Consider the following 25,071-nt stretch of genomic DNA (forward strand, 5'->3'; position numbering starts at 1 on the left):
TAGCGCGCCCCTTGGGATTCATGGCAAGGGAACTGCCTCCTGTGGATTCTATAGTCTAATGGTTGTATCGGTCATTGACAGGTCAATCATTTGGTGCTACGGCAACTGCCACTCTAACAAGAACTTATCATTCTTATGTAGTTAAGTTCTCCTGTGAAATGCTCCTTTTTGGGACATGTTTGATTTTTGCCCTAAAACAATGATCCCAACAATAACACACTAAATTGAATTCAATTAACCATTAATAATTCGAGGAACAATGAACAAATGTATCAGGTAGTGAATAAGCAGATTAAGATATGCATAATGACTAGCTTGCCATCTCAGAACCAATCGTAACTTAGTCTTGATAGGAAAGTCAAAAGGGTGTAAGTAAACTGACTAGCCCAACTAAGCCTGAGAGCACACAACATTTACATCATGGAAACTTGCCTCTTATCCCATACGTGGCAGGAATGTTCAACTATGATCAGTTCTGTCCCTTGGGGTAATCAATTCAGGTCTTGGCCCATAAAAAGCAGGAATGCTAATAATGACCACATCCATCCCTTGGGATGACGTCCTTAGTTTAGGTTATCTCCTAAATCACATCTCTCTAGCTCATGTCCTCCAACTCACATTTGATTGATCTATTTACTTAGTAGAAATAGAAGTCAAGGAATACTTACAATAGAAACAAGGCCTATGAGTATTGCATAAGTCTTCTGTTTGCTATATAGAAATCTGATGTGCTGCTTATTCAGATATATGTGTATGGGAAATCATCTCTTATTAAATAATTGATTCATTATATCAGACTAATCTTCTATCCATGTCTGCTGCTGCTTATATTCCATATATAAAGATCACTTAATAACTAAGTTACCGTATTCGCTCAATAACCAGGAAATTCGACATTCGATTCACTCAAATTCGAAGTCGGTTTGAAATATTTACAAATTTGCCTGTTACCATCAGAATTCCCTGTAAATTCGTCATTTCCGATCTTGGTAGAATTCGGAGGAATTTTGAGCGAATTTGGTTGCCATCAGTGGAGCTTGGGAGGAATGTGAAACGAATTTGGGTGAATTTTGAGGCCACGTCATCTTATTGACTTGTCAACTTAGTTTTAGGTAGTGATTTACATATTAAAACCTAAAATGACACTGTTTGGGATTTTCCTGTATTGCAACCTGTGTTTGGCAGCAACAGTTTGGGATTTTTGGCAGCGGCAGTCTGGATGCGTATGTTTGCTGTTGGCTTGGTCTGGTCCCCATGGGAAGGAGCTCGCCCCTGTTTATTTGCTTGGTCTGGATATTCATTGTTGGCTTGGTCTTAATGAATCCTGGATTTTATGAGTCTATGACTGATTAATGATTAGTATTGTTGACATTGGCGTTTTAAAGTTTTTGAACCGAAACATTCATATGGTAGTGTATTTTGACATTTTGTCATGCCATTCGAGCAAAATCGTTAATATATGTGGTGGTGTGTTGTGCTGAATTGCTTTATATTAGCATAGTGGTGTATGAACTTATTTGTTGTACACACACACACACACACACACATATAATATTTAAAAAAAAAAAATCTTGTACGGACGAACCCAAAATGAACCCGAACCCATCCCAGCAAAACTTTGAGCGAATTCCAAACCCGCATCCGAACCGGCAACTTAGCTTAATAATATTATATCATCAGATTGTACACACATTATCTATAATTGAGTAATTATGCATTACAATTCCTATACTGTCTATCATAAGAATCAAATCTCAGTTATAATATCAAGTTCCTGTATTTCTGGGTACGATTGCTTTGAATCAGATCTCATCATGTTTGATCTATTCTTCTTCTGTAAGTATGATTAATTCTTTATCTATGTCAGACTCTGCTCATAATCTTCTTTCAGATTCTGATAATCCTTTTTCCCTGTGTCTAACTATGATCGCTGCCCCTCCCATCTAATCTTGTTCACTCTTCTTCCTTGATCTATACCTTCCTATCGATTTTAGGTGCCCCTTCCCTTTGAAAAGATATATCCATTTGAAGGGTTGTGTCTTATTGTTTGCTGCTGTGATATCCTTTAGTGTGAATCGAAAGACATTAACATGTAAATAAGGAGGCAAGGAAATAAAACATACCTTGTCATGTACATACAGTTCCTGCATCTGCATTTCCACAATGCACTCATTCATGATCATCAACACATACATTTGCATCCATACATACATACATACATACCCATGCATCTACATACCTACATGCATGTATACTCATATACATACACATATCCACATATATATAAATGCGTGTAGATGGAAACATGCACGCATACTCATACACATGTACATGTGCATATGCATACATACATGGGCATGGACATACACACATACATACACATACACATATACATGGCTACATCATGTATCGGCACACCATGTTAAGATCATTGATATATATCAATGATGCCAACACTGGACTTGGCCAAGGCAATGAACCCGAACCAAACGCCTATTTTATCTGCCTGCTGTTTGTTGGATGGAGAATGTTGGAGCATATAATTCATTGTCCATCAGAGGCGGCTAGCAGGGAATGTGCATAATCTATATTGTAATATCAGAGATGGCCATTGAATCACATTGAGATTCAAACTACCATTGCAGACATAGCCTTGTAAGATTTTGTATTTCTTTGTGGCATTGGAATTACAAATTGTAAATATAAATATATCATCCATCTCAATACATTGTCATTGCATAATACATTGCTGCATTGCCATTGCATCATATTTCATTGGTTCCTTTTGTCCATTAAAGCATTTGGAATTACCAGTCATATATAATTGCATTATCATTTGGAACTACCAATCAAGTATCATTTCATCTTGCATTGCACACACATTTGTAGAAAGAGTCTACCAATTCCCATAGTGTCCTAATTATTATGAAAAGGGGACATTACAATTGGTATCATGGCCATGATTTGTGCCTATAGTGAATGAGCAGACCCCTCTTAACATATAGTAGAAGAAAGGAGCAAAAAGAACTAGAAATGGGTGAGGTAAGCAAGGTAGGCCTAGTAAATTGTAAACAAAGACCCCTCTTAACATATAGTAGAAGAAAGGAGTAAAAAGAACTAGAAATGGGTGAGGTAAGCAAGGTAGACCTAGTAAATTGTGAACAAAGGGAGTTGCAAAGTAAGTTAACAGAATAAATGGATGTTCTCAAACACATTACCCTCACTAAAGGCATGAAAATCACAGGAATTACAAAGAACAATCACATAATCAGATCCCCAAAGGGGAAAACTCTAGACCAGGGTTACCGAATTTTACACCACCAATGGAACCAACAAGAAACAAATTATCTTTTGCCCAGATTTAAGATCAGATCAAACATGTATGAGAAGTAGGTGATATGCATAACGAGATGCCTTTTAAAGAATATCTCAAGCTAAGGATGAAGTGTATGCCTCAAAGAAGCAACAAAGAAGGATTTTCAGAATTAAATTAAGAGGTTGGGAAACTAAGTATACCCTACTATGACGGATCTGGGAGCTTGGGTACAAAAAGTGGATACTTACCTACAACTAAACCCTATGGAGGAGGAAACCATAAATTTCGGACATTACATTTAGATAGGATAACACACGAATGGTGGTACCATGGAATAATCACTTTAGGACATGCTCGTATCACCTCCTACCAAGACTTCAGTAAGAGGCTCATTGAAATATTCAACAATAAATGTCCCAAATTACACTTCAAGGAGCTTACCCAAGTGAGGCACCAAGGCAACATAGAGGACTATATCACCGAGTTTCAAAGGAAATCAGTCTTAGTAACCAATATCTTTGAAAGAAGATTAATGTCCTTTTCATGGATGGGTTACAAGACCCCTTAAGAGGATGGGTCAAGGCACTAAACCCTCTCTCTCTACTTGAAGCCATCACGAAAGCAAGAGACATGGACTTTGGGTCTACTGAAAGCAAGCCTTATCAGAAGGAAACCCAAATCCCTAAAGAAAGTTGAAATCCCCCAAACTAAGAGGTTAGCGTCTGTCCCAAGCTAGACTTTGAAACTCATCAATAACTCAGAAGGCAGAAGTTGTGTTCTACTTGCAAAGAACCTTGTGTTTCAGGACACCGATCGGAGGGGAAAGGGCAGATTCATTACATCAAAGTGAGTCCCAATGATGACGAACGAGATGTTTTTAGTGACACTGATTCAAAAGATAAGCCACCTTAGGAACCTATTGAAGGAGGTACACTAGCCAATTAAGAAGGATCTATCTCAAATACCTTTCAAATTCACGGGCAATCAGAAGAAGAGAACTCAAAAGCACTCTTAGACAATGGCTCTTCAAATAATTTTATCAACTCTAGAACCATGAAGTGTAACATACTTATGTTCTCATGTATCTCCATCAAGATTAGATTGGCAAACAAAGGAATTTTATTTTGCAATACTATAACACTTCCCCTCAAACTACATTTTTGGGAATGCTCTTAAAAAACTCAATTTCACATCTTGGAATTAGAAAATATAGATCTCATACTAGGACTTCCATGGATGAATCACATCGAACCATTCAAGCAGGACATGAACCATCAAATTATTACTTTCAAGGAGGGAATAAAGAAATACACACTTTATGGACTCTAAGCAACTATACCCTCTTAAAACAAATAGACGCAACTACAAAAGATCAAGTCTAGACAAAGGGTAGAAGTAACCTTCAAAAGTGATGGGACATCCAGAATCTACATCAACTATAGGAAGAAATCCATAAGAGCATAAACATCAAATGCTTGTGGGCAAGCATTTTTGAAGGAGGGGAGACTCTCTTAAACTTGAATCAAAATACATAACATGTAAATAAGAAGGCAGGGAAATAAAACTTACCTTGTCATGTACATATAGTTCTTGCATAATAGTTAGTTCATCATTGCATTTCCATTTTCATAGTGCACTCATTCATGATGCATCACCACATACACGTTCATCCATCCATCCATCCATACCCTTGCATCTACATCCTAGATGCATGCATACTCATATGTACACATATCCACATATATACAAATGAATATGCATGGATACATGCACGGATACATATACACATGCACACAAACACATTCATAGATACATGAGCATACACATACATGCATATATGTACATATACATGGCTACATCAAGCATCAACACACCATGCTAAGATCATTGATACTTATCTATGATGGCATTCATGTTGGCATCATTGATATATGAATGTATACATACATGCTACAATGATCTTTTATTCGACCATTTTAACATGTATGACTATATCCGTACAACAACATGCTTCACTACCATATTCAAAGATGGAATCATTGATCCATGATTGGGTGTCACTGTTGATTTATGGATAAATAAGTAATTCATGATTATAATGATTACTCGTGATAATCAGTATGATTGTTATGAGGATAGTTCAACTTATCGCCAACTTCTTGGCGATAAGTAATCTTATCGTGAGAACTTCTACTTTGCAACAAATTACGTCAATATATCGCCCAAAATTTTTGTAACTTTTCTTGAGAAGTTGCCTAAATATTGGCGATAACTTAGGATCTTCTCGTGGAAATAGAAATTTAATTGCCCACGCTAGTTGAATGGATTATGACGACCCAACAAGAGGCCATATTCATTTTTTTCCATTGGTAGAGCAAATTTGGAGAGGGTAGAAAGGTTTGAGAGGAGGAAGATCATTATTAATAGCCTCTATATCGATTTGTTTTGGATTGGAAGATATTTTGCGAGCAAATTTGGATTCACAAGTAGGTTTTCAAGATTCTCTCTTTTGTTTTAAAATCATTTTGTGTTGTATTAACATCCAAGTTTGTGACAAACTCTCCCATACCATTTGCAATCTACTCTAACTCCTAAAAGGTAATGAATGAGATCTAACACCAATTTTTAGCAATTTTTTGATAGTTTCCTCAAAAATTTCGTTTGTTTCTCAAAAATTTCATAACCTAACACTTTTTTTTCTTTTCTTTAAGTTTCAGCTATGTTTAAACTTATCTAAAGTTTCAAACTAACTTATTTTGTTTCTAAATTTCTGTATTAAATTTCTAAATTTATGCCCTCATTTTGTATGTGACGTGTAGGTTGATTCCTCATCAAAATGGCTAATATGAGTGCCTCTACAACTGAGTTCCTGATGGAACGCACCCTAAATGGGCTAGAGACAAGGCATGGAAATATGCTTTTGAAGGACTCAACTATAATACTGTGATATGCATAAAATGTGAAAAAGTTATTAGTGGAGGCATATCTCATTTAAAATACTGCCATGGAGGGATAGTAAGGCATGACACAAGGGTTTGTCTATTTAGCATAGATGAAATAAAGAGAGAGATGAATGCCTTGCTCTTTGCCCAAGAAGAGAAAAAGTTGCAAAGGGAAAGGGAAAAATTGGTCACGAGGGCAACCATTTTTTAAATCATAAGGTATCTCAAGGCTCACACTGTCTTTTTTTAAAGAATTATTTATGATTTTACAATCACCATCATTTGTTTAGAATCTACATTTTGCTAAAATAATGATCATTTAATAATAAAATAACGTGGTTTGTGACTAGGTATCCCAACCAATCTTGATAAAGAAGAAGAAGCACTTGAGGGAATAGTGGGCTCTAAGCGTGGTTCATGGATCTATTAGAATATATAGTCCATTGATATAACTGAGGGGGGGGGAGGGGTGAATCAGTTATCCAACTATTATCACAATCATCAAGCTTAAACAAACTTAACCATGTGAGTAATATAAACTGAAACCACAACAAGATACTCATAAATAATTAACACCAGATATGTTAACTAGGGAAACCCTTGATCAGAGGGAAAACCCCAGTGGGGATGGTACTCACAAGATGATGTACTAATATAAATATTCCTTGTTAGAGGATAGACCTTGTTAGGACTCTGTTACAACATTCAGTACATATGAGTCCCTGTTAACAGACTTTGAATCCTTGTTAGGAGATTCCAACTCTTTTAGGAGTTGTGCCAACCCTGTTAGGAGTTGTGGAAGACAATTGGACCCATTGCCCAAACAGCGTCAAGGTTAAGATCAAAGAACCCACTGTCAAAATGATCTTTGTATTATTCCTTGCAGAATAATAGAACTGAAATGTACTTCCTTCTTGTGTCTTTGTTTTGTCAATCAGACTTTTGCTCCTTCAGATCTTGTAACCAAATCTCATACTGCACATCCAATGATCCCTTGGATCACTTACATGCATTCAGCAAGCATTCAGCTCCTTCTTGCACTGCGCACTAATACTTCGCATTCCACTTGATCCTCTATATCCAAGTCTCCTCTAAGTCCACATTATAAATAAGGAAAACAACTTTCCTTTATACCATATCTTCATAATAAGATAATTAATTAATTCACAAATGTAACAACACTATCAGCTCACAATCTATACAAAACTTCATAGGTGTGAAACCATGTCTTGCACACATGCTGACGTCACCACACGATCGTTCTCTATCATTGCTATCTGTGCATCACCTTCATTACATCTTGGCTAAAAGATATAATGCAATCATCAGAAACTGCCAAACAGATGCTCTGTTTCTGCACTACTTCTAGTAAAACAAGTGTAACTTCCGTACAACATCAAATTAGACTTAGTCCTTTTAACCACATCATCAGGACAAACTTAGGAACATATCCTCCACAGTGCATCATCTCAAACTTCCTCAGCTTCTGTGCATCTTAATATTACTGATTGCTATTCATTTAGTCTTAACAAAATTACTGCTATGTTAACATCAATGACAAATACAGTCATGAATGCAACATATCAATACTCTATAGTGCTTAGGATACTCCCCCAGTGTAGTATCATCAGCATTCATGCTAGCAGGATCCGCATATCTACCATCCCCATGGCTTCCACTTCTGCTGGTTTTGGTAGATCAATGCTGTAGACATCTTCTATAGATGGCCAAATTTTAGGTTGTCCCCCAAAGAGGCTGTAAAAGTTACTACATGGGGGACAACCTAAAATTTGGCTCCATATGGGAGATTATTCATAAGAGCTGGCATAATCAGCTCCACCAAGCCATCCATGCAGTAGGGTACTTCTTCAACCCTTGTTTTCACTTTTGTCAATCCTATGGGAATCCTAATGGAGAGGTCATAGAGGGCTTAATTCATTGGTACCAGAGGTTGAGGTGAGAGACCTCATCATGGTCAAGATGGAAGTGTATTTGAATGCATCTGGAAAGTTATTCTCCTCAAATTTGGTAGGAAGAGGAGGAAGCACTCAAACCCTAGGTACAATTTTTCGATTTTTGGTGTCTTTTGCATGCATGATAAGTAGATAAAAACTAAGTTACTAAAATATGTTTTCACCTTGCTTTCTAACTCTTTACTATTTATCTTTCAAATGCTTGGTGATGAAATTAGGGTGGAAATGTTTCAAATCTGCAAAAACTTGCCCTTTGCATCTTATGTCACCCATGTAGCTCATCCAATTGTGAGCGTAATTGGAGCTTATTCGAGGTCATTCACACGAAAAGGAGGAGCAAGCTAGCACAAACGCCTCAATTACCTTGTTTATGTGCATTATAACCTTAAGTTGCAGATAAGAAAGGTACAGTTAGCAGCAACCGGTCGACTTGATTTGGAGTACATAGATCCCTACTGTGATTGGACATCATAGGAGCAGTCTCCATTGTTCACAAATGATGAGATTTATGATTTGGAGAGGTAGGTTATAGAGGAGGGTGGATTTGCAACAGTATGATATTGATGAGAAGGATGAGGGGATTGAGAGGGGAGGATATAGATGATGAGGAGGCATTACCAATGTCAACACCATGTACATTCAAGATGGAGATCCAACCACAACCACAACCATAACCACAACAGTCTTCTAGGGCTAGGCCCCCTTCCAGTCCAGTACTTTTTACTAGAGCTGCTAGGAAGGGGAAGAGGAAGATTCAGCCTATTTTGATATTGTACTTGATACTTGTATTTGCTTATAGTTTTACAAAGACAATTGTTTATTTTTAGCTTTCTTTAGAATTCAAACTATCAAGCTATGCCTACAAGCCACTAGCATTGCTCATGAGGATCCAATTTTGTATCCTATTTGCATTTATATACACATAGATCAACTTGTTTGGTTTGTTTACTCATTTACCTACTCATTAGATGCATCTCCTCATTGATTTTTGCAAAAAATAAAAAATGCATTTATAATTAAGCTTAAGCAAATTTTAAGTTCCCAAATTTTTTCTTTAGAAGTTCTTGACTTATCTCTGATATTTGCCAATATCTTTTTTCCCCTCCGTGATAAGTTGCCGATAACGATAAGTTGAACTATGATAATGAGTAAATAAAATGTCTCAAGCAATGAATACTTATCGACACTTGATTATTTTATCTTTCCGTATGATTACTCTTAATTGTATTACATTATTGGTTCATAGTAAACTGATGCACTTATTGTGTTGTTAATTAATCAAGGCAGTGAACTTAACAAATGAAGGTGATAGTTCACCGTGCCTATTCAAGTCTTCTATATGAACAATGGCAATCGACTATGGAAGGGGTCAATTGAAGAATTAATATTATATTTGTTCCTTGTGGACTTTTGCTCTCATCGAGCATTGCCAATTGCTGATGCAACCTATTCATATCCAAGTGCAAGTATCATAATAGCAGATCAGAGACAGCACAATAACACAGCATAATTATATATCTATATCTCTAGACAGCTCCAAGGAAATTGCAGATTGCATAAACACAGAGAATATCAGAGATGGCATACTGCCAGTGATCACCCTATTATCGCAGCATATAATTAATTGTCTGTCAGAGATGGCTAGCAGGGATTGTGCATAAGCTATATTGTAATATCAGAGACAGCCATAGAATCACATCGAGATTCAAACTATCATTGCAGATATAGCCTGTAAGATTTTGTATTCCATCGTGGCATTGGAATCACAAATTGTTAGTGTAAATATATCATCCATCTCAATACATTGTCATTGCATTATATTTTGCTGCATTACCATTGCATCATTTTATTAGTTCCTTTTATACATTAAAGCATTTGGAATTACCAGTCATATAATTGCATTTTCATAGCATTTGGAATTAACTATCAAGTATCATTTCATATTTGCATCACACGTTTGTAGAAAGAATCCTGTAATTTTCGTAGTGTCCTGATTAGTATGAAAGGGGGACATTACAGCTACCTTTTGAGAGTAGTTAATTGTATCTAAATGACTGCCAATGATTTCCTTAACCTTATTCAACCCTTGATACTAATAGTTTTATGTTTCATTTGTATTTCTTGCATATGGTTGGCTGTATAATTTCTATTGCCCAAATTTACCTTTAAGAGAAGCTGCAATTTTGTGATTTTGTTTATTTGTTTATGGCGGCGTGACATCCCGAGCTTTCAGCACAAGTCCACTGCTGCTATACTCCTTCTAGTCCTCATTGGTACTATTGCTCACGGTATTGTGTATCAATCTCTTGATAATTCATGATGTCTTGAGTTTCTATTTTACATGTTTCATCTTGTCCATCATAAAGCAATTGGCTTCTGATTGAATTCATATGCAAAAGATAAGGTAATGCTTTCAGTTCCCAGTGTGGTCAGCACATAGGTTAGGCATATGGACCCTCATTGCATTTATAGGGAAACTTCTACTTTTCCTCTATGTTATTCAAATTTTTATCCCTTCAGGTTACAGCCTTGTGACAATAACCCTTGTGGCCTTGGAAGTCCGCTGGATCAGTCTGGTTGTCAACATCACTGGGTTAGCATTGACATTCATCATTGCTGGGACTTTAGTTTCTCAAATCTGGCAGTTTGACTACACTACAGGCATATGAAACAAAAGATCCGACTAGATTTCTTTCATTTCCATTTGACATTTCCCTTGTCACTTTGGCCCCCATCAATGGGCAATAAGGGAAGATTAAGATTAAGATGCTTCTGTTTTTACATGAGAAGCTGATCCTTCCATTTGTACTTCAGTTGTGGGAGATGTAACATGTATTCTTGGTATATTCCTGAATTTTTCCCTAAAACAACAATTCCAAGTTGATATGAGAATTGCAAATATATATCTAAATATAATTTTATAATATTGAGCTTAAAGCTTTAAGAATAAATCAGAAGATATAACTTATTCTGATTTCCTGCAATAACTCTCCTTCGGACTGTTTTGTCAATGATCACAAAACTCAGATCAATAAATCATAGCATCATTAATATTAGGATCAATACATCATAACGCATTCCTCGTAGCAAATCATATTGCAATTTTTTAAATATACTTGTAAATAGCAGTATCGAGGTTAGTCATCCTTAACATTGCTGAAAGTATGCAGGGGGGGGGGAGCATTTTTACAACTCTGACTATACCTGGTAGTGGGGCCATCCTCCTTGATCGAACCCAAGAGGATGGAAGGTGGGCCATTCATTCCACCTCTTGGCCCACAAGCATGGAAGGCTAGTCGTCGATTCCATCTTTAGGTGGCATCCTTTATAAGAGAATGCAAAGGGGACCATCCTCTATCCTCTCATCTTTCATGACTTGGAAGGGGGGCACATCATCCCTATTTGCAAGACACTTTTTTAAACTCAAAACTGATTGCTTAAGGAGTTTTCTAGAGTATTGCTGATTGCTTGGTTTCTGTCATCATTTCTCAGAGGCTTGATGAGTGGGTGCTTAAATGAACTGATGCTTTAATGTTTGATATTTGAGTGATTTGATGATAAAATGGTTGATGCTTGAATAGCAAACATTTGAATGATGGATGCTCACATGATGGATGTTTGAATGATCGATATTAGACTTGATGGAAGAATTGATTGTTGGTTTGTTTGCTTGATTCCTTTATTCCCAATTGATGGTTGGTGGATGATCGAATCATTTCCTTTTATTTGAAGAATTTATATATTGGTGAGTGATGATTGAATGAATGTTAAATTCATAGATTAATGAGTGAAGACTATGTGGTGATTTGATGTATTGATAAGTGATCTTTGAATGCCTGGAATGATTTTTCCTTTCTTGGTAAAAGGGTCACCTCCTCAGAATAATTGAGTCGACACCCTCCATTGCTTTTTTTTGAGAATAATAAATTATTTTCCAAATTGATCTCCCTTGGATGTACTCCTCAAATGAAACTTTCTCCTCTTTATATCTTCCAATGCGAGGGAGAAGTTACACCTTTTCATCATGTCACAATTACCACCTTTTTAAAGAGTACAAACCTTCATACTTTCCGTCCTTTGAAAGAATCACAACCTTTCAGAATTACCATCTTTTGAAAGAGTACAACACCTCATAATTTCCACCCTTTGAAAGAGTTGCTTCCATATTTTCTTCTCAATCCTTTCTTCTTCCATTAATCCTTCCTCTATTCACATGATCCATTCTTTCTTTCTTCTTCCCTATCCTTTTTCAAATAAACTCTTCTCCTTTTTATGTCATGTTTGGTTAAGTCACAACTCTTCAATTCATTGCTTTTGACTAGTCATTAAACTTAATTAAATTTTAGTTTATTTTTTACACTTTAATTTTATTATTAAATTCAGGGGAAATTACAGGAAAATGCTTTAATATTCTGATTTATTTGATGTTTGTGCTGCATAGGAAATCTAGTACAAACTTTTTAATTTCACTCATACTTACCATGCTTGTTAAAAATACTTGAAATATTGGTAGGTTGAAAAAAACTCTTAATCGAGCAAAATGTAAAATAAGAAGAAAAGAGAAAGAGACAATCTATACTTTTTATTTTCCCAATTTATATGTAAATAGCAAAACATTAAATACCCTGAACACATAAAATATAAAAGCTTCGGGATTTATTATGATTCTTCCACTGTCTTCATTTTCTAGATTGATTCTGCTCAATAGAGTGCACTATACTTCATATCAATTTTTTGGTTGCAAGTTGAGATTATTCTCTTTCTGTATGGCATATCCTGCTTCCAGTGATTAAAGTTGGAGGAACATCTTTGAAGGCTGTGATTTGCTTGAGCGGAATACATACTGAAGTAGAAGTGGAATAAACTATGTTGTGAGGTCAAATTATTTTGAACTCCAGCAATTGGTGAGGCTAGTCATTAAGTTATTCTTATTGTGTGGAATTTATCCCTAGTAGATATTATTGCTCATAGAAAAACCCTATTTTAAACTATCAATACCCTGTATGAGCAGCTTGAATGCTAAGACGACATCATCTGTCATGTGAATCTCTTGTGTTGAATATGGTAAATTTCCTTGCATATGTTGATTCCCATTCCAATGGTCAGCTGTGTCCAAACCATTCTAAATTGTGCTCAATTGGCGGCTTCTTGGTATTCTGTGGTTAACTTACAAATTGTGGTTTTGGTCTTTGGAGTTAGAATTACTTCAAAAATCCAGAATTTCATTCATCCCAACGAAAAATCTTATTGGATTGCCGTTCTAATGCTACTATTGCAATTGTATACATAATGACTATTGGAAATAAATTTGTTAGTGGGTTTTACTTTGTCGTAGGTACTTGAATTCGACTTTAAACTATCTGGTGGTTGTAATTTCTAGTTGTTTTCTGTTATATACTTATGAGTGCTTGTGAGGTTCAGTTTCATGAACTATGCTAATACATTGGCTGTTAGCATTCATGAGACACGGTCCTTTAAATCACAAACCGGTCAAGGAAGAGTCCTGAATTTTAGGGAATGAATCCCAAATTCAGAGGGTAAAACGTGCTAAGTGGTTTCAATAATAAAGCCTTTATAGAGAAATGCAAAAATGTAATCTCCCTCTGTTGGATCACCTTGTACTTCGCCCTAAGTTCACATATCTAAACACGATAAAGAACATAATACAGTTAGAATTTAGAAATATAGTCCTTACTTAAAAATAAGATAAGTCTCTTTAGGTACCCTGCAACCAAATTAGATAATAATGTAGATAAAGCTCATGAACACATCCAAAACCAGGTTTAAGAAATATAGAAATTTACATAACAATTCTAAATGGTTATGTGAGAGTCAAACCATTACGATGGTTGAGATGTAAGACATGATTAGGTGCCCCAAATATCTTCTATCTTAGGCTCAAGGGCAGAAAGGTATGCTTGATTTGGTCTTGCTAAAAATGAGTGCAGAAATGGCCTTTCCTCCAATTGGGTTCTATCCTTTGTCTTTGACCCTCTTGGCCTCATGTGGTCCTTAACCATTCTTATGAGGTGGTATACCTAGCGAGGATCTTCTACCATTCCCCCTCTTGCACCCCCTCCCTTCCCTGAACATGATCTATTATTGCATAGAGAAATTTATGTTAAATACAATTGACATAAATACATAACTACTCCATACCATAATAAATCAAAAGGTTATCGCATACATTTCTCTTCTGTTTATATGTTTGCTTCTGTTGTACATTTGATGCCCGTGAGTTCTATTATTTGACATGTGTACATCTCTTCATTGAGATGGAAGAGTCATGTCTCTTCCACATCAATCCCTTGAGAATTTTGATGCATCCCCATCACCTTGTTAAAGCACATCTCTTCCTAAATCATACTCTTAACATTGATTAAGTCACACATTTTGGAGGGTAAGCACTAACATGACATTTGTTAATATATTATTATATTTTATTTCTAAACCTTAGTTTTTCTGGAAGGCAATTGTTGTGTGTTAGCCTTGCATATTACATTGGTTCTTTTGACCATCCGGTCCAATGTGTCATCGCAACACTGGGACTTAAATAACTGCAGACCTATCGTCTTGGAATATTAATTTATGGATTGGGGGTTTTCAAAAAATCGTGATGTCTTACAGGTAAGATGATTTTGTGATATTTATTTAGATATCTAACCTTACGGACATGATAGTCCTCTATTTGAGATTACTTGTCCTTAAGCAATGACTGAGAATAGCATGATTCAAGTTGTTCTACTCTAATACAATATTAAGTTGTAGGTTTAGGAATTGTGCCAGGTTTTCTATTTAAGGCAAGTTTTCTCTATTATTTGAAATTTGAAGATCATTTTGGATTGACCCTTGTTTGCACAATATCCTAGATATTTGATTGTATTTTCGATTGAGGAAAAAATAGGTTTTGAGGGGACTTGAAACCCCTTACACTAGTTTTTTAAGGGACTCGAAACCCCTTACTCTAGTTTGTTAAGGGACTTGAAACCCCTTACACTAGGATTTTAAGGGACTCAAAACTCTTAGCCTTTACCTAGATATGCCAAAGAGTACAATCTTGGTAGAACAACAACCCAAGCCTAGCTAAAATGACAAATGCCAACCAAGCACCAACACAACTACAATCATAGAAAGCCAACCAAAAAATCAATAGATAGTCATTATAGATCAGACTAGCCGCACTAGGAATGCTACAATCTCAAACTATCCGAAGCAAATGACAAGGTAATAACAAACACCCTAACCCATTAACATGGATTTTCTTGGTTGCCTTGACTTGAGACAAAAACTCCAAGCAACCAAAAGATGGCTTGGTCCTTAATAAAAAACAACCATAACCTATATTGGGCCCTTGAAAATTGTTAGCATCCAACTCAAAAAGAAAACACAATAAAAGCATAAAGAGTTGAACAAAAAGGCTCTCCTAACCTTTGAGATGGGAACATTGGGTTTTAATAGGCTCCCCTAACCTACACAATAAACCTCATACAAATATCATAAACATCTACTGTGAGAAATAAAACATTCTGAGCAACTCCACATGGGGTTATGGATGGTTCCCTAAACCGACAATATGGGTTTTGATGCTCCCACAACCAATATGCACAAACTTGCTCAAGACTTTGATCATCATAATTTTAGTAGAATCAATGGGAATAAGGATGACTCCACAAACCATCATCATGACTCCCAAGATGAAGAGGCGACTAGTCCATAACTCGCCAACAATGCTCCTCTCTACTATTGGTCTGAGTGTCTTGAAAAATGCTAGTAGACTTGGTCATCAAAGGTGTTGTCATTAATTACACACACACAAAGGTCTTAAGACCGAAAAAACACACTAATGTGCGACTCTAATTCACAAGGGCGATTAGAGTAGAGAAGATGTGTAAGCCCAATAGAGGTGATGACAAAGGTGATCCATTTTGACAAAACATGCAAAGTGAATTTTGTATAAGTAGAAGGATGCAAAGTGGAAGGGAAAGTAGAAAAACTAGTGAGTTGGATTGGCCAGATCAACAAGAAGAGCATGGAGCAAGGAACCCGAGATTGTCTAGTCCTGTAGAGGGTAAGAGTGCACTCAATGTCACATTTAATGGTGATGGGGGAATAGATCGAGGAACAGATGAAATAATTCAAATTTGGATTCTTTACAACAAGAGAAAGCCATAAAAAATGCATGACACCTATGACTCGTGTATGAACATGCTAAATCTGACAAGAGCAACACACTACTACAATGAGAGGGTGAGCTAGTAGTAGGGCGAGAATTCAAATTTTGAATTCATGGATCAAGACTTCCAAGCAAAGAAAGAGGAGAGTATACAAGCAAATAGAGTTGCAAGAGTAAAGGTTAGATTGCCAAGCGAATACCCAAAGAGCCAAAAGAGCTGAGCTAAACTAGGATCTCATAAGTGTGAAGAAGAGTGATCAAAGAAGGGTCATCTTCGAATAGTGATTGTGCTGAGGAGAGGAGAGTAAGCTCAAACAACATAAGGTGTAACATGTGTAAGAGAAAGGAGAACCAATCACACAAGTGATTAGAATCTAAAGTTTCAGAGGCAAGAGCTGGCATAACTTAGTTCCAAACTAGTCAAGAGAGATGAAGAAGGATCTATTTCAAGCTAGTGTAGTAGCTAAATTGTTAGATCATTTCCTATTGTTTACTAATATTTACAATAAAAAATCCCATCGAGGGTGGACCCTAACAGGTTCTTTGTATAAATCTCCTAACATGGTGACACATTAACTTGTGTTCCAAAGTCCTTTAATCAAGTTGCTGCTAATAGGGAAAGATTTTAACAGGTCTTATCAAAATCTCCCAATAGGGTGATGCCTAACAATGTTGTTGTAATCTTCTAACAAGGATAAGCTCTTGACTAGGTGCACTTCAGAAGAGGGTAAGCTTTGTGAGGATCAACTCACACACCTTGGTTTTTACCCTAGTTAGGTTTCCATGAGATAAATACTGTGTTATGTGTCATTATTTTCATGTTCTATGCTTTTTCTTAATCTTGACTAGTTTAGTTATAGCCAACACTGACTCGTAGAAAAGTGTGGAGTATGATATAGAAGAAAAAGTTGAGATTAGTGAGTATATTGATTCACCACCACCCATTAGAATAATGACCTATGGTAGGGTCAACATGCACCTCCATAGAAGAGCCCACCTTAATAGGAGTTGTAGAGAAAAGGTAAACCAAATAACAAGTCCAAACCTAGAGCCAACCAACCACTATATAGCCAAAAGTGAGAATAGACCACACACAACCACTAAACAACTCTTTCCACCAACAATAGTCTAGCTCCATAGGATATGCCTCCACCTCAATAAGAGTCTCCACCTCTATAGGAAACAAGTAAGAAGAGTGAAGGAGCACAATGTAACTCATCAAAAAGCCATAGTATAAAACCTGCCATCGTACAAAACCTAATGCAAGAGCATCTTGGGTCTTTGAGAAATCTTCCATCAACAAAAAATATTTCCAATTTCTTGTACTAGTATGCTATTTGCATAGTAGCCGTTGCTACTTTTGTTTTCATGTTATGAGCAGTTGTCATCATATTGAGGACCTATCCTTGATCCTTGTCCTAAGTGCACCAATTCTTATGTTGGGTGTTTCTCAAGTTCTGTGCCAAACTTACAAGTCCTGTTTTCCTATTGTCAATGTGTTGTTCTGTTTGGTGTGGTTTCAATTATTTATGTGGCATCTTGCATAGATAGGAGTCGACTCTTAGCACACGTGTGGACCTACCTTCAAGTGTGCAATATTTTATATGTTTGTTAGCGTGGTTTATTTGTTTACTCTTCCAAGCATGGTCCTAAATTGTAATTAATTCTTGACGAGCTGAGTTGTGGCTTTTGTTGGCTATAAAAGAAGCTTGGTTTGATGTAGAAGAGAGGAACACGATAGATAGATAGAAGTAGTAAGAATATCAAAACAAATTAGAAGACATGAAAATTTAGAAGATGAGAGCTAAGGCTATGATTTTGTACACTTCCTATTTTGTTTAATGCCACAACTCAGAAGGCCTCATAGCTGGGCATGATGTGGTTATTCTTTATGTGAAGTTAAATAATTACACCTAAAATATGTTGCATCTAGTCTCGTTTTCTCTGTGGATTCATTTGATTTTTGTATAGCTTCCATGTTTAACTCTTAGCAGGGGCAGAAGGTTGCACTCGATTTTATTCTACATGTTGTAGAAGCTCTTTCTTGCACCCTCCCTACATTAGGTGGTATCAAAGAGGAGTTCTTTCCTATGAATTGGATTGTGGAGAACCTTATTGAATTGGTTGTAGGGTGGTAGATTTGAAATTTGACCTATAAATTGCAAAAGGTTATGATCTTGCAAGAACTATTGTCAAGATGGTTCGTGGTAGAGGAAATGTGGACAATTCTATAATGGACATGTTGAGGCAGATTGCAACCAGGCTTGAAGTTGTGGAGACAACCTAGAGAAGAGGTATACATCTTGAAGATGTTAGTGATGAAGAAGAGGCAACACCTAATCCAAATCTTGAACCTGAAGTTGAACATGATGAAGAAAGTCTCCTGAGAGTTTTGTTTAGGGAAAATGCTAGACTTGTTGTTGAAGTTGCTTGCTATGATGGAAGACTTGAAACTGATATTAGGTAAATATGTGATCTCCCCTCATTATGTTTGTGAATTATTAATCATTCTTTTTATAAGAGAAAATTTTGAAATAGGTCTAGACAAAGTCTAGTATAAGATGAACATTCTAGTTGTGCGACTTCCAGGAGGAAGTCAAAGGCTAGTGGGGGAGGATGTAAGGACCCTCCTCATATGTACTTATCAAATATGAATCCTATGTTAAAATTGTTATAGGAGATTGTATCAGAAATGAATTAATGTTTTATGTTGAGAATGTCCTAAAAGAAACTAAGATTAGTTTATTCATTCATGTTTTAGATACTTAGTGATTCAAGAACTACTACATCACGTCGACTGTTTAAAATATTAATTTTTACTAATGATGGTATGAAGTGTTTTCACCTGATAATGAGGATGTTAATTTTGTAACACGATGATTAAGTTATATGCAATTCATATGGTACAATATGCCCTATTGGTGATGTTATGATGTTTAGGTATATGCATGCCTAACGATGATTATACTAAAATTTTAAATTTGAATTAATGAATAAAGTTATGTTATGTGAGGCCTCGCCCCGACCCTTCGTAGCATAGTTGATACCTTATTATTATTTTTTGATACTCACGACTCGAGATGTCGAGACACTACCTAATGCTTTGAACATATTATATTATTTTATGTTGTGTGATGTTTACTTTCAGATATTTGAGTTCGTCATTTAATGCTTTATGAACATGTATGTTGGGAAGTAAGTAAATGTAGGATTGAGACTTTGATTTAAGATATTTTAAATGGTTAAGAATTATGTAGGATGAAGAAACCTTTATTGATGTATGTTTTAATTTATGTAAATTTTTGATACGTATACATTTATGTACATGTGATTTTACGGGACTACTGATGTGTGCAATGAGTGTGCAGATATTTAGTCGAGAAAACCCTACGGAGGAACATAACTGATCTCTATGTGCTAATTTTGGAAACCTTGTTGTTCGTAATTCATGTATTTGTATTGTGAGATGTATGTATGTATCTTCTTTGTTCAGTGAATGTTAATATTCCTAATTATGTTCTTTTAGTGTCGCTTGACACTCGTAAATTGTTTATGTGCTTCAGTGTGCTGTTTAGGGTTAGTTGATTAACCTTTGGACCCAAGTTGGTTTAGTTAGTGTCAGTTTTCTATTAGGTTCTTAATCGAGGTTAGTCATCCCTTAATCTGGATTAGTGTTTAATCTGCAAGTTAGAGTAGTTAGATGGACCTATTTTATTCTTAGATTTTTATTTGGCTCTAAACCTCTTTCCTAAGGCTTAAAACTTGATATTATTATACCCAAAGGGTATGGGTATGGGTTAGGGGTCTTTTCCAACCCCTAAGCCCCTTTTATTGACTTTTGAGGTCACTCAAAAAGTCCCTTTTTGCCTTTGTGCGAAAATTGACCATGGTTATCTTGAGTTACCTCACCTCATCTCCACTTAGTGGTTAACCTTAGGATTGGTTGAGTTAGAAACTTCTAGATTTTTAGGTGAATGGGGGAAGTTATTGCCCTTTTTGGTGGTTGAGTTTGGATATTATTTAGAGGCCCTTTTTAGAGTAGTTTTGGGTTGTTACCCAATCTCTACATTTAGAGAGAAGCTTTTGAAGGTTGAAGGAAGGAAGTGGAAACTCTACTCAAACTTTTTCTTTGCCATTACCTCTTTGTGAAGGTTGGAATTCTCATCTCCCTTGTTCAGATTACATTTTTGTTTCATGCTTATGCTACCTTGCTGCTGTTTCAATGTTTGTATGTTTGTGGGTATGTTGGGAAGCTTTGGAAACCATGTTATTTTTGGTTGATTTCCTTTCATGTTATGTTGCAATTTTGAGATTTTCTTGCATGGGTGTTTTGGTATTACTCACCCTTGGAGAGGGCAAAAGTGACCAATTTTGGGAAAGGTCTGTTTAGTCGGACTCCATCCAGTGTAGAGTCTCTTCTCAGGATGAGAAGAGGGAGAAAGGGTAGGGTGTTATGGGCCCCTACCTGTTAGCACAAACCTGGTATGATTATGGTATGTTGAAATGGAAGAATGGAAGTTCTTGGTTTATAGCCCCGATTGGGCATCTGTTTGGTGTTGTACTTGACTTCTCCTGGTTGGAAAAATCCACCTCTCCCTAGTTTTTGATTCATTGTGAATCCTATTGTGTAAACCATATATGATTATGCTTGTTTGATTGTCTCTTGGTTATGCTTGGTTGTCACCCGATCAGATATTTGTTTCCTCCATGGTTCTAGAAATGAGTTGCAGAAAAACATTATAAATCCCTTGATTTTGATCACGAAGAAAATTCAATTAAAATGTTGTAATTGGGATTGATATCCTATGAAATTTGTAATTCAAACTTTGTTGTATTGGCAACGAAGCCGGGTTTTCTTCTTGGTTCTTTTTCGGCTGAGCCTTGAATCAGGTTGGCCAATAAAATTGGTGTTTGAGTATAATCGTTCTTCATGTGATTCAATTGAAATTTTAAATTAGATGGATGCATATCAGAAATAGGATGGAAAATAATAATCTTGTGCATTTTGGCAAAATTTCAAGTTTTCATATATGTGGAAAATGAAAATTCTATTATGAATGAAGGTTCAGTTTTAGTGATTGTTGGAATTAATTCAATTCTTGCATTGTGATTTAAATGGACAATTAAATCCCTTGGTTTATTTAGTTGCAAGAAGTCTTATTAGTTTTACAAATAAATAAATATTTCCTCTTGGTAATATATCTACTTGAAATCTATACTTAGCAAAATTAAGACCTTTCAATATATATATATATATATATATATATATATATATATATATATATATATATATATATATATATATATATATATATATATATCCCTTGATTAATTAAATGAGTTGAAATTTTTTTTAAAAAATCAAACACTTAAAAAAAATATATACTTGAGAAAATTTATGTTTAGAGCAAAATTGCTCTCTGCCTTTTACATGAAGAGACTTTTAATTCCCCTATAATAGAGAATATTCTCAATAAAATCCCTTTTGTAAAACCTTTATTTAAATTTAATCAATATTAAAAAAAAAAGTGTAATAAAAGAAAAAATATCTAGATTATCCTATGACTCTTACCTTTACCCACACCTAGAAAACTTTAAATCTTAACTCCTAATTCTCTTCCCTCCTATGCTAGGAGTTGACAAAGCCTCCAAGGTCAGAAAAAGTACCTCTCACATGGCCCTATGTCAGACTTGACATGACAAGTAGGCCAAGCTAGAAGAAAATGGGAATCATTGAACTCTAGCATGTATTTAAGAGCAATGAAAAGCACTTTTTTGAAACTCTTTTTACCTCCACTTGACTTGGGCGCTCAAAAATCTTGGGATATCATGTTGCTACATTTTTCAAGCCTTGGGAAGAGTGTGGAGGCATGGGGAAGCACCCATGTCCTTGGGGTTAGGTTAAATGTTAAAGTGTTAGAAGGTTGGTGGGGTTAGTTAGGAGGTAGGGGGTTAGAATAGTAAGTCAAGTTAGGAATTGTTTAATATTAGTTAAAAGTTAGTGGTTGTGAGGTGTTGGTAAAGGTTAGTTAAGGGTTAGGATATGTTTTTAAGTTTTAATGTTAGTATTAGTAATGGATTATAATTAGTTTTTAGTTAATAGGTGGAAGTGAGTTGTTAAAGTTTAGTGTTAGAATAAGCTAGATGTTAAGTGTTTAAATAGGCGAGTAATAAAGTTAGAGTAGGAATTAATTAACATGTAAGATATTATTTCAAAAAAAGGTGGATTTATTACTATTAGATATATAAAGTGAGTGTTTGATTATAAGTTATGCTCTATAAGTTTCATATTTAAATATAAGTGTTAGTAATTATTTTATGATTAGAAGTTATATGTTAGGATTTAGTTTTAAATTCAATAGGCATTTGAAATTGGATTTTCATTTTTATGATTGAAAATATTAAAAAGGTTGGTAAAAGGTATTATGAACATTAGTCTATAGAATTAGTATTGAAATTTTAACCGTGATAGTAACGAGAGGTAACCCATGTCCCTTGATGTATGAATATGTGTATATTTAGATTTAAATAATGAATGAACATAAGCTTTATATTATTTTATTAAATAATTAATTAGATATGATTTTATTGTTATTAATATTTTGATTTTAAGGTGTCATCAGGACATGTTAATGTGCATGTAATGTTTAAAAGGGGTTGTAAGATGAAATTGACTAGACATCTTGAGTTGGTAAATTGGATTATGTTTGAAGATGGAATGAATATTGTAAATGATTTAATAAAAATTAATTAATGACTTTAACTAGTTTAAAAGTTCATTTAAATAATGGACACAAAGTATTAAGGTAATTAGATGATTTTTTCTGAAATGATGAGACTGTTCCACCTGAGAGATTGAACCAACACACAAATGAATATGAAATAACTTGATAACCTAATAGAACAAATGAAACTTTATGAACTAAAATAACATGATTTATGGAAGGTTAAAATTAAGGTTGACTTAGTCAACAATTAGGGTTTAGTCAACCCAAACTTTGTGTTTGTATAACACCATGATTTGAGTGTCCCAAACCTATACAGTATGGTCGGAATGTCAACTTTGCATCTTACTAAAAAAAACCACTTCTCACTCTAATGCTTGGTCAAACCTTTCATAACTTTCAAGGTAACATGTATTACACATAGTGGATTAATTAGCTTAATTAAAAAAAAAAAAAATAGTGTGTTTTTGCCCAAAATTTTTGACATGACATGTAGTATTGATTGGATCTCTGAAATGGAAAAAATACTTTGATTTTGAAGGTACTCCAGAGAATAAGAAGGTTATGATAGTAGTCACAAAGTTGAAGGTCATGCTTCTCTTTGGTGGGATCATCTACAAACTGAAAGACAAAAAAAGGGGAAACTAAAAGATCAAAACATGGATGAAGATGCTAGGAAAGATGAAGAAGAAGTTTCTTCCAATAGACTACCAAATTAGTTTGTTGAGAAAGATGAAAAATTTAGGCAAAAAGACATGAGTATAAAAGAATATACAGAGGAATTCTATAATTTAGATATAAGATCTAGACATGTGGATGAAGAAGTGGAGAAAGTGGCTAGATACTTGAATGGCCCAAGGACATCAATTTAAGATGAGACCAGCTGTGTTAAGATGGATAGTGTAGAACAAGCATATCAATTTGTTTTGAAGGCTGAAGAGAGATTGGCAAAGAAACATGATCGAAGACAAAGAGGAAGAGGTGACAAATTTCAGTGAAGCAGAGGTAGAACATATGGAGAAGGTAGTAGATCTGAGAGTGCAATGCAAGATAAAGGAAAGTTAGAATGGAAGGAATGACCTACTGGCAGAAGACGTAATTGCACTAGGGGTAGCTATACTGGTTACACTAGGAATAATAATGGTGGGAAAAGAGAAGAGAGATCTTGGTTTAAAGGTACTTGTTACAAGTGTGGAGAAGAAGGGCATAAGGCATTTGAATGTACTAACGCTAGAAAGAAGATTGGAGGTAGTAGCATAAATACTTTAGCTTGCGAAGAAGTTGATGAAACACCTAATGCACTTGAAAATGGTGAAAAATTGATGTTGAGAAGAATCTTGTGGAATGAAGAAGAATCCGTTTTGAGAAGAAGTCTATTCAAAACTAGACATAAGATAGCTGGGAAGTGTTGCAAAGTAATCATGGATAGTGGAAGTTCAGATAATTTGGCATTTGAGGAGCTAGTTAAGAAATTGCAGTTGTGGAGATTGAGACATCCTAAGCCTTTGTTACCAAGTTCTAGTCTTACCCCTTTTAAGCTTGAAGTCATTTGGTATCAAAGAGAGTGTGATGTCTAAGTGTCCATAGGTAACTTACTTCTCATCTTTCCTGAAGAACTTTACTTTCTTTGTTTGCCAGTTTCCCATCGCATTAACTTTACCCATCACCTAAGTAGGTTTCCTATTTTTCTAGTGTGCACAGGGTTTAGGTGATCTAGGCATGGTTGGGGTGTGTTCTTGCATCCTCTTGATGAGAAGTGTTCCACATTTCATTTTTTTCTATCTTGCCCTAATATTCCATATCCCACGATTTCTAAGTTGTTTGTCCCCTTGAGTGAACTCTGTCAACTGTGTATCCGAAGCATGAAGCCATGATTGCGATTAATAGGCTATGAATATGATTATGTCATGCCCAAAGGCCTATGCAGCTATGAATCAAAGCC

This window comes from Cupressus sempervirens, chromosome 7 (assembly GCF_028749045.1).
Source record: "Cupressus sempervirens isolate cs-2001-9-10 chromosome 7, ASM2874904v1, whole genome shotgun sequence".
Lineage (NCBI taxonomy): Eukaryota > Viridiplantae > Streptophyta > Pinopsida > Cupressales > Cupressaceae > Cupressus > Cupressus sempervirens.